The sequence below is a fragment of the Mandrillus leucophaeus genome, unplaced genomic scaffold (genome assembly GCF_000951045.1).
Source record: "Mandrillus leucophaeus isolate KB7577 unplaced genomic scaffold, Mleu.le_1.0 Scaffold1010, whole genome shotgun sequence".
NCBI classification, from domain to species: Eukaryota; Metazoa; Chordata; class Mammalia; order Primates; family Cercopithecidae; genus Mandrillus; species Mandrillus leucophaeus.
In genome coordinates, this window is record NW_012098211.1 from 436109 (window position 1) to 446735 (window position 10627).

General features: G+C 48.5%; 1 protein-coding gene across 1 annotated transcript in view; it reads left to right on the forward strand.

The window, feature by feature from the left end:
* Positions 1–262: 262 nt before the first annotated feature.
* Positions 263–10627, forward strand: part of TSPAN14 (tetraspanin 14) — a 51526-nt gene continuing 41161 nt past the window's right edge. The window contains exons 1-2 of the mRNA XM_011975759.1: positions 263–356; positions 2358–2497. The gene's annotated coding sequence lies outside the window, so the exon portion shown is untranslated. The remainder of the gene's footprint in view (positions 357–2357; positions 2498–10627) is intronic.

The window sequence follows — 10627 nt, forward strand, 5'->3', positions numbered from 1 at the left end:
TTCTCTTATCAGCCAAGTCTTACAAATCAGGAAGCAAGCCTCAGCCCCAGATAGGGTTGCACCTTGGAGTGTCCTCATTTTATTTTATTTTTTGACATGGAATCTTGCTCTGTTGCCCAGGCTGGAATGCAGTGGCATGAGTATGGTTTAGTGTAGCCCCGGCCTCCCAGGCTCAAGTGATCTTCCTGCCTCAGCTTTCCCAGTGTCTGAGACCACAGGCACGTACCACCATGCGCAACTAATTTTTTAAAAATTTTCATAGAGACAAGCTCTTGCTATGTTGCCTTGGCTGTTCTCGAACTCGTCATCTGGGTTCAAGCTGTCCACCTCAGACTCCCAAAGTGCTAGGATTATAGGTGTGAGTCACAGCACCCAGCCCTTATTTTAGCAAATGTTGTAGCACCTACAGGACTCAAAGCAAAAAGAGCTGGTGCTCACCTTGAAAGGCGTTGAAACACAGATGCCACTTTGCCGGGGGGTTGGAGGGGGTGGGGTATGTTAACAGAAAAACCAAAGTCTCTAAAATATTTTAAAGAGGTTTATTCCAATCCAGTGAGTGTCTGTGGCCCGGGAAAAGCACTGTAGTCTCAAGAGGTCCAGGGAAATGGTGCCTGAGGCTGTCGGATTACAGTTTTGTTTTACACATTTTAAGGAGGCAAAAGTTACAGGCAAAGGCATAAGTCAGTACATGGAAGATATGCATTGGTTAAGCCCAGAAAGGTGGGATATCGTGAAACGGGCTTACAGGTCATAGGTGCGTTCAGAGATTCTTTAGTTTGCAATTAGTTAAAGGAGTAAAGCTTTGTCCAAAAATTTAGAGTCAGCAGAAAGGACTGGTAAGATAAGGAAGTCCATTAACCAATACACTGGGTTACAGCAGTGGGGTGAGTGACTTAACCCTTGTCTGTCATGGCCTTCGATCCTCTTTATATTTCAATATCTTATTGTCACAAAGAGTCTTGTTTCTTAGTCTTAATGATCTCTGTTTTAATATTAATGATGGTCAGTTGTTGTGTCTAAATCCCGAAATGGAGGAGGTATGTAATGAGGCCTTTCCAACCTCCCTTCTTGTCGTGGCCAAGAGCTGTTTTTCAGGTTTCTCTGGGGTCCTCGTGGCCAAGAGGGTTTGTTTAGTTGGTTATGGGGCTTAGAATTTTATTTTTAGTTTACAGGTTGTTGGACCCAAACAAGACTGGGAAAGTCACGATCAAGGCAGCTCAGTGTTCTTTCTGGGAAAAACACATGAATGTAGAAGCTGGGGTTTGAATTTTGGCTTCCTGGGTGACCTTGGCGGGTCACTTCCTGGGGTGCAGATTCTGACTGGAAAATGGAAGTGTTGCTTAGAGGAACTTCGGGAACATTTTAGCTGTAACCCTTGGAGTTCTGTGACTCTAACTCCAAAATGGTTGGTCACGACCTGGAATCTCTCTTGCCAACTCAGGATCCTTTGGAAGAAAATGTCATCAGATGGAATTAACAAAGGGCCCCTCTTTTCCTGGGCGTTTCGAGCGGTGGTGATGATCACCTCAAAAGATGCCCGTAGTTTTCAAGTGGAAACCGATCCACCCGGAGCCCAAACACACACTCCCAGTTCTCAGATGCTGAGTGTGGCCCCTGGAGCTCACTGATAAGTAGTCTTACCTTGGACCTTGCCTTGGCTTTTCTTGGAAATGGCACATTACTTTTGTTTATTAGTGTAGCCCCTCTCTTGTGAAGTGGAATCCAGGGAGAGGGAAGTAAAGCTTTTAATTTTACCTCTTGCCAAAGTGAGGCCAAGCTCTTAAATGTAAAAACAAACTTGTTAAAAGTAAAAACGAAAACAATATCCCCATGCCTCTTTGAGGGTGGAGACTCGGTTTAAATTTTGCCTCTATTTTGTTAATAGGTTCTAGGAGACAAAATGTTCTTTTCCTGGTAACCTTTCAGGCTGTGTTTCTGGCCCTTTATCTGCCTTTCCTGGCCCAGCCTCCATCCTCTGGGCCCGCCAGCCCTAACCAGCACTGTGTGCCAGGCCCCCCTGTGCCTGCTGCCCGTCTGACTTCCTCCCATTGTCTTCAGGGTACAGCCTGTGTCACTACTGCTGTAGGCTGTGTTTCTGCTGGGCACGACACAGGAGGGCGGTAGTCTTGGAAGAGGCAGGTCTCTATCATTTGGTTAGAGTAGCTTTTACAGCTGAGAAATGGGAATAAAAATAATCTGTGAGAATCCAGTGGGATGCACCAAAATCCCGAACAAATCCCAAAATTAAAGCATTTCTCCAGGGAAGCTGATTGCATCCTCGCAAATCAAGCACAATAAAGATGGGTGGCTTTCTTCCCATGACGTGCTTGAATGGTTGTTTTCCTTCTGTGTGTCAGTGTTACATCCTTACTATTCACAGTGCCATCTACAGACCTGCTGATAGGCAGGATGGGCATCACCTGGGAGCTTACTGCGCTGTAGAACCTTGGGGACCTCCACCCAGATCAGCTGAATCAGAATTTGCATTGTTAACAAAGTGACCCAAGTGATTCGAATGCTCTTTTAAAGTTTTTATTTTTTATTTTTTGTGAGATAGGGTCTGACTCTGCACTCAGTGGTACAATTAAGACTTGCTACAACCTTGACCTCCTGGATTCAAGCAATCCGCCAAAGTGCTGGGATTGCAGGCCCAAGCCACCGTGCCTGGCCTGAATGCACTTTCATGTTTGAGAAGCATAGCCTCAGCCAGCCGCACTGTCATGCTTGCGCCTTTGCTTTGTTAGTCTGTTTCGTGGTTTTGCAGTCTTCACCCGCTTGCTTTCCTGAAAGTTGCCGACTTTAAACAGGTTCACCAGCCCCGGCTCTGCAGTCCTTCCCCTCTGGGTGTGCAGTGTACAGCAGTTATTCCTCGGTGCCGGCGATGTCTTGGGAATGGAGCTAGATCGAGAAAGCCCCCTTGGCCCACAGCCCTGCTGTCGAGGTTATCTTTGGGGCATGGGGGTGGGGGTGGGGGATAACTGGAGCCCTCCTGGGTGAAAGGGCAGCCCTAAGCCTCCCTGGCCATCTGGTGCCACTCACCCCGCCCTGTTCCAGCTGGAGAACAGGATCAGAATCAGGTCGTAAATGTTGTTTGCTTTTGGAAGAAACACAAAGCATTTTCTATAAAGATGTTTTGGTGTATGTTGAAGATAAATAAATAGTCCAGAAGAGGGACTGTAAATTTGTATTTTATAGTAGTTTTGCAGCAGAAAACAGTTTGAGGTGGCTGTCCTGATTTCACTGTACTGCCTGCACAACCCCTGCATTCTGGCGAAGGTTGGGGCTTTGTGGGGAAGAGCTTGCGTCCCTGGGAATGAGACCCTGACTCTCCTGCTCAGCTACCCAAGAGGCCCCCTGCCTTTCTAGCTCTGTTTTAGGGGATGATCTGCTTTCTCCTGACTCTTGATTTCCTCTCAGCCTTTTCCAGTAGTTTCTCACCATTGATTTGCAGTTTAAAAAATTCTGCCCCTGCTTTCTCCTCTCTTTTGACATTCGCAAGGCACACTTAGTTTTATTTTTCCCCACTGGGCTTCACTTTTCATGGCTTCTTTGGAAAGGATTTTTGTTTGTTTGTTTTGTTTTAGCTCTGTAAATCTTTTTCCCCCGGGCTGGGGGAGGCAGGCCTGGGGTGGGCTGGAAAGTGTCCCATCCTAGACTCAGAAGTTTTCCAGCTTGCCATCCTTTGAGGTGGGGTATTTGTCTTAAAACACAGTATGGTTGTCCCTTGGTGTCCTGTCTCCAAGGGAGATTGGTTTTAGCCCCCGCACTTAGTAGTATTTGCATATAACCTATGTACTTCCTCCCATATACTTTAAATCATCTCTAGATTACTTATAATAACTCATACAATGTAAATGCAATATAAGTATTACATAATTTAAAGCATTTGTGCTTTTTTTTTTCTTTTCTTTTGGAGACAGAGTCTTGCTCGGTTGCCCAGGCTGGTGAGCAATGGCGCATTCTCAGCTCACTGCAACCTCCACCTTCCAGATTCAAGCAATTCTCTTGTCTCAGCTTCCTGAGTAGCTGAGACTATGGGCGTGCGCCACCAGGCCCAGCTAATTTTTCTGTTTTAATTAGAGACGGGGTTTCACCATATTGGTCAGGTTGTGTTGAACTTCTGACCTCAGGTGATCCACTCCCCTCGGCCTCCCAAAGTGTTGGGATTACAGGTGTGAACTGCTGTGCCCAGCCTTTCCTGAATATTTTTGATCCTGGTTACTTGAATCTGTGGATATATGGAAGACCGACAGTATGTTCTAGCTGACTGTGCAATTTTGTGTACAAAGATTTTTAAGCATCTTATAGCCATAATCTTTATGCCTTTCAGGCATGGAAACAGAGAATGAGGAGCAAATATAATTCTAAACTCTCTTATGTAGTGTCTTTGTGACCTGTGCAAAGAGAACACTTCAAATCTACATTAGGCATGTAGGTCAAATCCCTGCAGCCTACTGGAACAGCTCCTGTAACAGCCAGCCTTTAAAGACCCAGTTATTGGAGCAAAGTTTATTTCTTACCAGGAACAGGCCACTCATCACTTGGAAAATGTGGTGTTCAGGAGTGGCTCCCTCCCCGCCGGTGTCAGCCCTGCAAGGATGACCATGCTGGTTTTGTCTTGGTATCATCATGCAGGTCCCAGCCTGGAGCTGGGGATACACTGAAGGCTCTGTTAATCATCTTCATTGGAGGGGCAGTCTTGGGGTGACAGAGTTGCCTGCTGCCAGGTTGGGTTGTAGTGTGTTCCTCCCTATCTTCAGGCACAGCTCTCGATCCCAAACTGGGGAGCTTCTATATGTGCTGCCCTCATCTAGTACACATTTAAAACAGCTGCTCTAGGGAGCATTTCCTGACCAGCTTGCCACCACCACCACCTCCTCCTCCTCTCTGCCCTCCAGCACCTATTTGACTACATTTAGTGAAGGGGGTCATGTTCTGAGTCCCCTGAGTCAGGCACAGGTCCCACTCTGAGTTGGAATTGGTCTCCATGGCCTCATTCTGGGTGTCTTGCATGCAGCAGTGCCCTGAACATGTAGAAACAAGTCTTCAGGTGCTTGTCTCCCACAGCAAAAGCCTTTTCACCCCATGGGCTTGGCAAGCGAGCCTGTGCACTGATGGATTGCTGGGTGGGTTGCTTCAACCTTGCTGATCTCTGGAGGCCACAGGGCCCAGCCCAGTCCTCCTGAAGTCTGGAGGCACAGCACCTTGGCGTGGGTTCTTGTTCACGTTGGGAATACTAGTGTAGATTGGGCCCAGACTCTCCACATTTGTTTGCAACTGGGTGAGGAAGAGGCTCTGAGGTGCTCTTACCAGGGGCGTGTAAAAGGATGCTGTGTATAGACATTTCTTGTGGACTTAGATTTTCAGAAACAGGCCTGTCATGATGATCAGGGTATAGGGCATGTGCACCAAGCCTGCCTTGGCCTAGCATCCTCCCGTGAGTGGGCAGCTTCACCTTCAATGGCAGAGGGAAGTAGGTTGGGACATCAACTTGGAAGCCAAGGTGCCAGGCCTCCTTTTGCCTAGCCATTTGAGAAGTGGGGGTGGGGTGGGTGGCAAGGGTGGGTGACCAGGCCCTGCCTCACCTGGGTGGGCAGGTGTTGCCCTGAGGCTGCTGGTGCAGTTGAATGAGCTGCCTGATGAATCATTCTGAAAATCTCTAATGGGTGCTGGGCGTGGTTGCTCATGCCTGTGGTCCCAGCACTTTGAGAGCCCGAGGCAGTAGGATGGCTTAAGCAGGAGTTTGAGACCAGCCTGGGCAACATAGGGAGACCCCATCTCCCTATGTAGCTGGAACTGCAGGTGTGCACTGAGGCGGGAAGATCACTTGAACCCAGGAGGTCAAGGCTGCAGTGAGCCGTGACGGTGCCACTGCACTCCAGCCTGAGTCACAGAGTGAAACCCTGTCTCAAAAACGTAAAAGTGAAAATCTCCAATGGGGCCCAAGGCCTGAATGTTTTGTTTGCTTTTTTTTTTTTTTTTTTTAAAAGAAGGACCACAAACTCTGTGTTTGAGTTACTTGATGCCAGTTATTTTGTAGAATCTCCCTTAATTTAAGTTTGTTTGTTGTTTCCTCATGGTTAGATGCAAGATTTGCAGTTTTGTCAGGAATACTGCAGAAATGGTGAGTCCTGGGTACATCCCCTTGGGAGGCACATGATGTGGGTCTGAGTCGTTACCGGTGATACTAACAATGATCACTTGCTTATGGTGATGTCTGCTGGGTTTCTCTCCTCTAGCTTACTGTTTTGTTCTTTTGTGAGTGTCCTGTGAGGAGATACTTTGAGACTATGCAAATACAGTATGCTATTTCACATCAAACTCATCACTGGTTTTAGGACCCATTGCAGATTCTTGGCACAGTCGGTTGTTTCTGTCATGGGTGTCGAATGCGATGATTTAATTCCATGATTCCTCCTACATTTATCATTTAACTATACGGAACTGCTGTAGCTATGTATCATTGTGCTACACAGAACTTTTCCTTCTCTCCTGTTTATTTATCTCTCTGTGTGTATTAGAATGGGCTCATGAATTCTTATTTTACTCAATGAGTTAAAATCCATTGTTATTATTGTTTATTTTGCCACTCAGATTGTTCCAGATTTGGCCAGTGGGGGCTTTTTCAAGCTGCTGTGAATGACAGCTCTTCAAAACATGCATTTCCAGGCCTATTACAGTTCTGTTGAACTAGTCGCCATAAGATTCTGGAGGCAGCTCCTTGAGCCTTTCTGCTGTCCTGTGGAGCATGGCATCAGCCGCACTAGGCCCATGGTTTTTAGTGTGCACCTTGTGAAGTCTCCCTTTCCCCAGCCACCTGAAGATAAAAGTGTCCTGCTCTGCCTGCCTCTATGTTGGGTTTCTGGGTCAGAGTTTCTTTGAACAAAGCCTCCTGTAGCTTAAAAAATAATAAAAATAGTAAGCTTGGAAGTCACTGGACTAGGTGACCTCCATTCCAGGCCCAGTGCTTTTCCTGCTGAGGCCTCCCCTGACCCACATCCACCCACTCTGCTGCTTTCCTGATGACAGCACTGAGGTAGACAGAGGCCTCCTCTCACCAGGTTAATGAGGAGGCCCCTCGGTGTCCTGAAACTCAGCAGGTTTTGGGTTGTGGGTTTTTGGTGGTGGAAATTCATAGTGCTTCAGTCGCTAATATCAGGGTTTTTACAGGATGCCAGGCACTGAGACCCTCAGGCCCATTGGAGAGCCTAGTGGAGCTCAGGGCTGGGGCCCAGCCTCTCCTGTGCCTCCGCGTGGAGGCTGTCCAGAGCTGGCGGTCAGGGGCTTGATGACCTTGGAAGCCGAGGGCCCACCTTCCCCACACTGTGCCAGGGTAGTGTTTGTTACCCTGTGATAAAGTAGGGGATCCAGCCCCCCTGACATTGCGCAGCTGTGTAGTGACTTCCCACAGTAAAGAGTCAAACTTCTTCACCCCAGTGAGTGGTTGCTGCCACCATGGTGGTTTTTTTTTTTTAAATTACTTTTTTTTTCTCTTTTGATATAATCCATAGGTTCACATGCCACGGTGTCTAATTTTGCAGTGTTTCTGGTGGCCCCTGGGTGTGGTGTTTGGGTTAACGAGGGAATGGATCAGGGATGTACATGGACAGTTCTGGCTCTAAGGGGTGATTCAGAGGGAGCCGAGCCCCTCCTTCCACCCTCAGAGGGTGAGATTCTTGTGGGCAGCTGAGCAGCCTGCCCTGGCCTGCCTTAGTGATTCATCTCTCCTACTGGGGCACATTCCCTTTCATATTCGCCTGCCTCCTCCTAGGCTTCTCTCCCTGGGCCTGCCTGTTCCTTTGGCCTGTGAATGTTCCCCAGCACCTAGCGGGCTCTAGAGACCCCCTTCTTAGATGGTAGGAATGTCCAGGCCCCAGGTGCTACTGGAGGTGCAACAGGAACTCCACTTTCCTTGGGGGATGTGGCTGCCCTTCCCTGGGATGGGCCTGTGATCAGGTCAGAGGCCAGTTCTGGGAGCCTCAAAGGCCAGGTGGTGTTGAAGGATTGGCTTCAGAGAATGAGAGGGAAGGAGATAGCAAGGATAATTTGGCGGCATGGGGTGTAGCTGAGGATATGGGTGGTGGGTGTTGTCATTGTCAGTTGGGTCCTTAGGAAAAAGAGGGGCCAGAAGAGGGGTCGGGTTAGAAGTAGAGAGCTGGGTAAGAGACCTTCAGACCTTCCCTGTGAGGTCATGAGGAACTGACCTGTGCCCTCAGGAGGGGACAGGAGGGGAGAGGAGGGGAGGGGAGGGGAGGTATTGGAGCGGGAGGGGTTTAGGAAAGCTCCTGAGTGTCTGGGTGGGTGAAGGCTTAGGGATTCCAGGTGGGGCCCCTTGGTCCATGCTCTGTCTGGTATTTGTGCCTCATGCTTGTGTGGAAAGATGCAGATCTCTGGAACCGTCAGCAGAGTAGTGTTGGAGGGTTGTGAGGCATGTAATTATCCCATAGGAGGGGCAGACACTCCAGGGGCGTCACTCTAGGGAAGCCTGGGGAGCTCGCAGTGCCTCTGTGCGGGGTCAGGCCACATGGTTTGGGCCTGGCCTTCCCAACACTCAGTTCACTTTTCTCCACTGTCGTGTCATCCGGCTTCCTTCCCTTGGGTCTTCTCTCCCCTCTTCCTCCCTCATGACCTTTTATTTATATATAAAAAATGAGCCTGTTGTCTCAGAGCTTCTCAAATTTTCATCTTATTCAGGATCTTAGTGAAATGCAGATTGAAGGGAATTGAGATTCCACATTTCCAGCAAGCTCCTGAAATGGGCATCATCCAAAGAGGGCAAGGCAGAATCAGGGGATGCTAAAGAACTGGAGGTAGAAGGATCCCTGTTGGAGGGATGCAGGCAGCCATCCTCCCCCTCTGAAGGTCCCTGTGGGAGGAGCCAGGGGCCTGACTCCTTTGGGTGTGGGGCTGCCAAGCACTGGCCGGAGTTTAATCTGGATCCAAGGCTCACAAACAGCTGGTTCTTGAGGGAGTTGTTGTGTTGCAGTGATGTTTGATAGAGTTAATCTGGCAATAGGAGAGATAATGAGCTTTTCTGTAAATCTAAAAGTTTTGGGCTGAGCGTGATGGCTCATGCTTATAATCCCAGCACTTTGGGGGAGACTGCAGAGGGAGGATCTCTTGAGCCAGGGGTTTGAGACTAGCCTGGGCAACATAGTGAAACACTATTTCTACACAAAAAAATTAAAAATTAACTTGGTATGGTGGTACACACCTGTGGTCCCAGCTACTTGGGAGGCTGAGGTAGGAGGACCATGTGAAGCTGGGAATTAAAGACCCTGTCTCTAAAAAGAGAGAAAAAGTTTTAAGTTAAAGGTCTACTCTGTTCTGAGTTGATGTTCTTTTTCTGCCCCCTTTCCCCATCCTTTTTTTTTTTTTTTTTTTTGAGACAGAGTCTTGCTCTGTCCCCCAGGCTGGAGTTTAGTGGCGAGATCTTGGCTCACTGCAAGCTCCGCCTCCCGGGTTCACGCCATTCTCCTGCCTCAGCCTCCCGAGTAGCTGGGACTACAGGCACCCGCCACCACGCCCGGCTAATTATGTTTTTGTGTTTTTAGTAGAGATGGGGTTTCATCATGTTAACCAGAATGGTCTCGATCTCCTGACCTCGTGATCTGCCCGTCTCGGCCTCCCAAAGTGCTGGGATTACAGGCGTGAGCCACTGTGCCCGGCCTCCCCATCCTTTTTGTTGTTGTTGTTGAGACAGTGTCTCGCTCTGTCGCCCAGGCTGGAGTGCAGTGGCGCGATCTCAGCTCACTGCAACTTCTGCCTCCTAGGTTCAAGCAGTTCTCTGCCTTAGCCTCCCAAGTAGCTGAGATTACAGGCGCCTGCCACCACACCCAGCTAATTTTTGTATTTTCAGTAGAGACAGGGTTTCACCATCTTGGCCAGGCTGGTCTGGGACTCCAGACCTTGTGATTGACCTGCCTCGGCCTCCCAAAGTGCTGGGATTACAGGCGTGAGCCATGGTGCCCGACCTCCCCATTCTTTTTATACAGTCATCACTCCATTGTCCAAGGGTGTTTGATTCCAGGACACACCTCCTCCACGATGCCAAAATCCATAGATGCTCAAGTCCTTAATATGAAATGGTGTAGTATTTGCATATAACCTTCACATATTCTTTCCTAAACTTTAAACCATCTCCAGATTACTTAAAAATATCTAATACAGTGTGAAAGCTGGCTGGGTGCGGGGGCTCACGCTTATAATACAAGCATGTTGGGAGGCTGAGACAGGCGGATTGCTTGAGCCCAGGGGTTCGAGTCCAGCCTGGGCAATATAGTGAGACCCTGTCTCTTCAAAAAATTTAAAAATCAGCTGGGCATGGTAACATACTCCTATAGTCCTAGCTGCTTGAGAGGCTGAGGCAGGATTGCTTGAGCCTGGGAGGTCTAGGCTGCAGTGAGCCAAGTTTGCACCATTGCACTCGAGCCTAGGCGACAGAGCAAGACCCTGTCTCAAAAACAAAAGTAAATGCTGTGGAAATAGTTGTTTACTGTATTTTTTTTTTTTTTTTTTTTTTTTTTGACCAGCAGGTCCTTATTTTGGGAGCATCTGCTTGGGTCTGGGCAAGTGAGCCAGGATTAAACCTGCTGGGGAAAGGGGAGATACAAGGAATGCAGTCTGG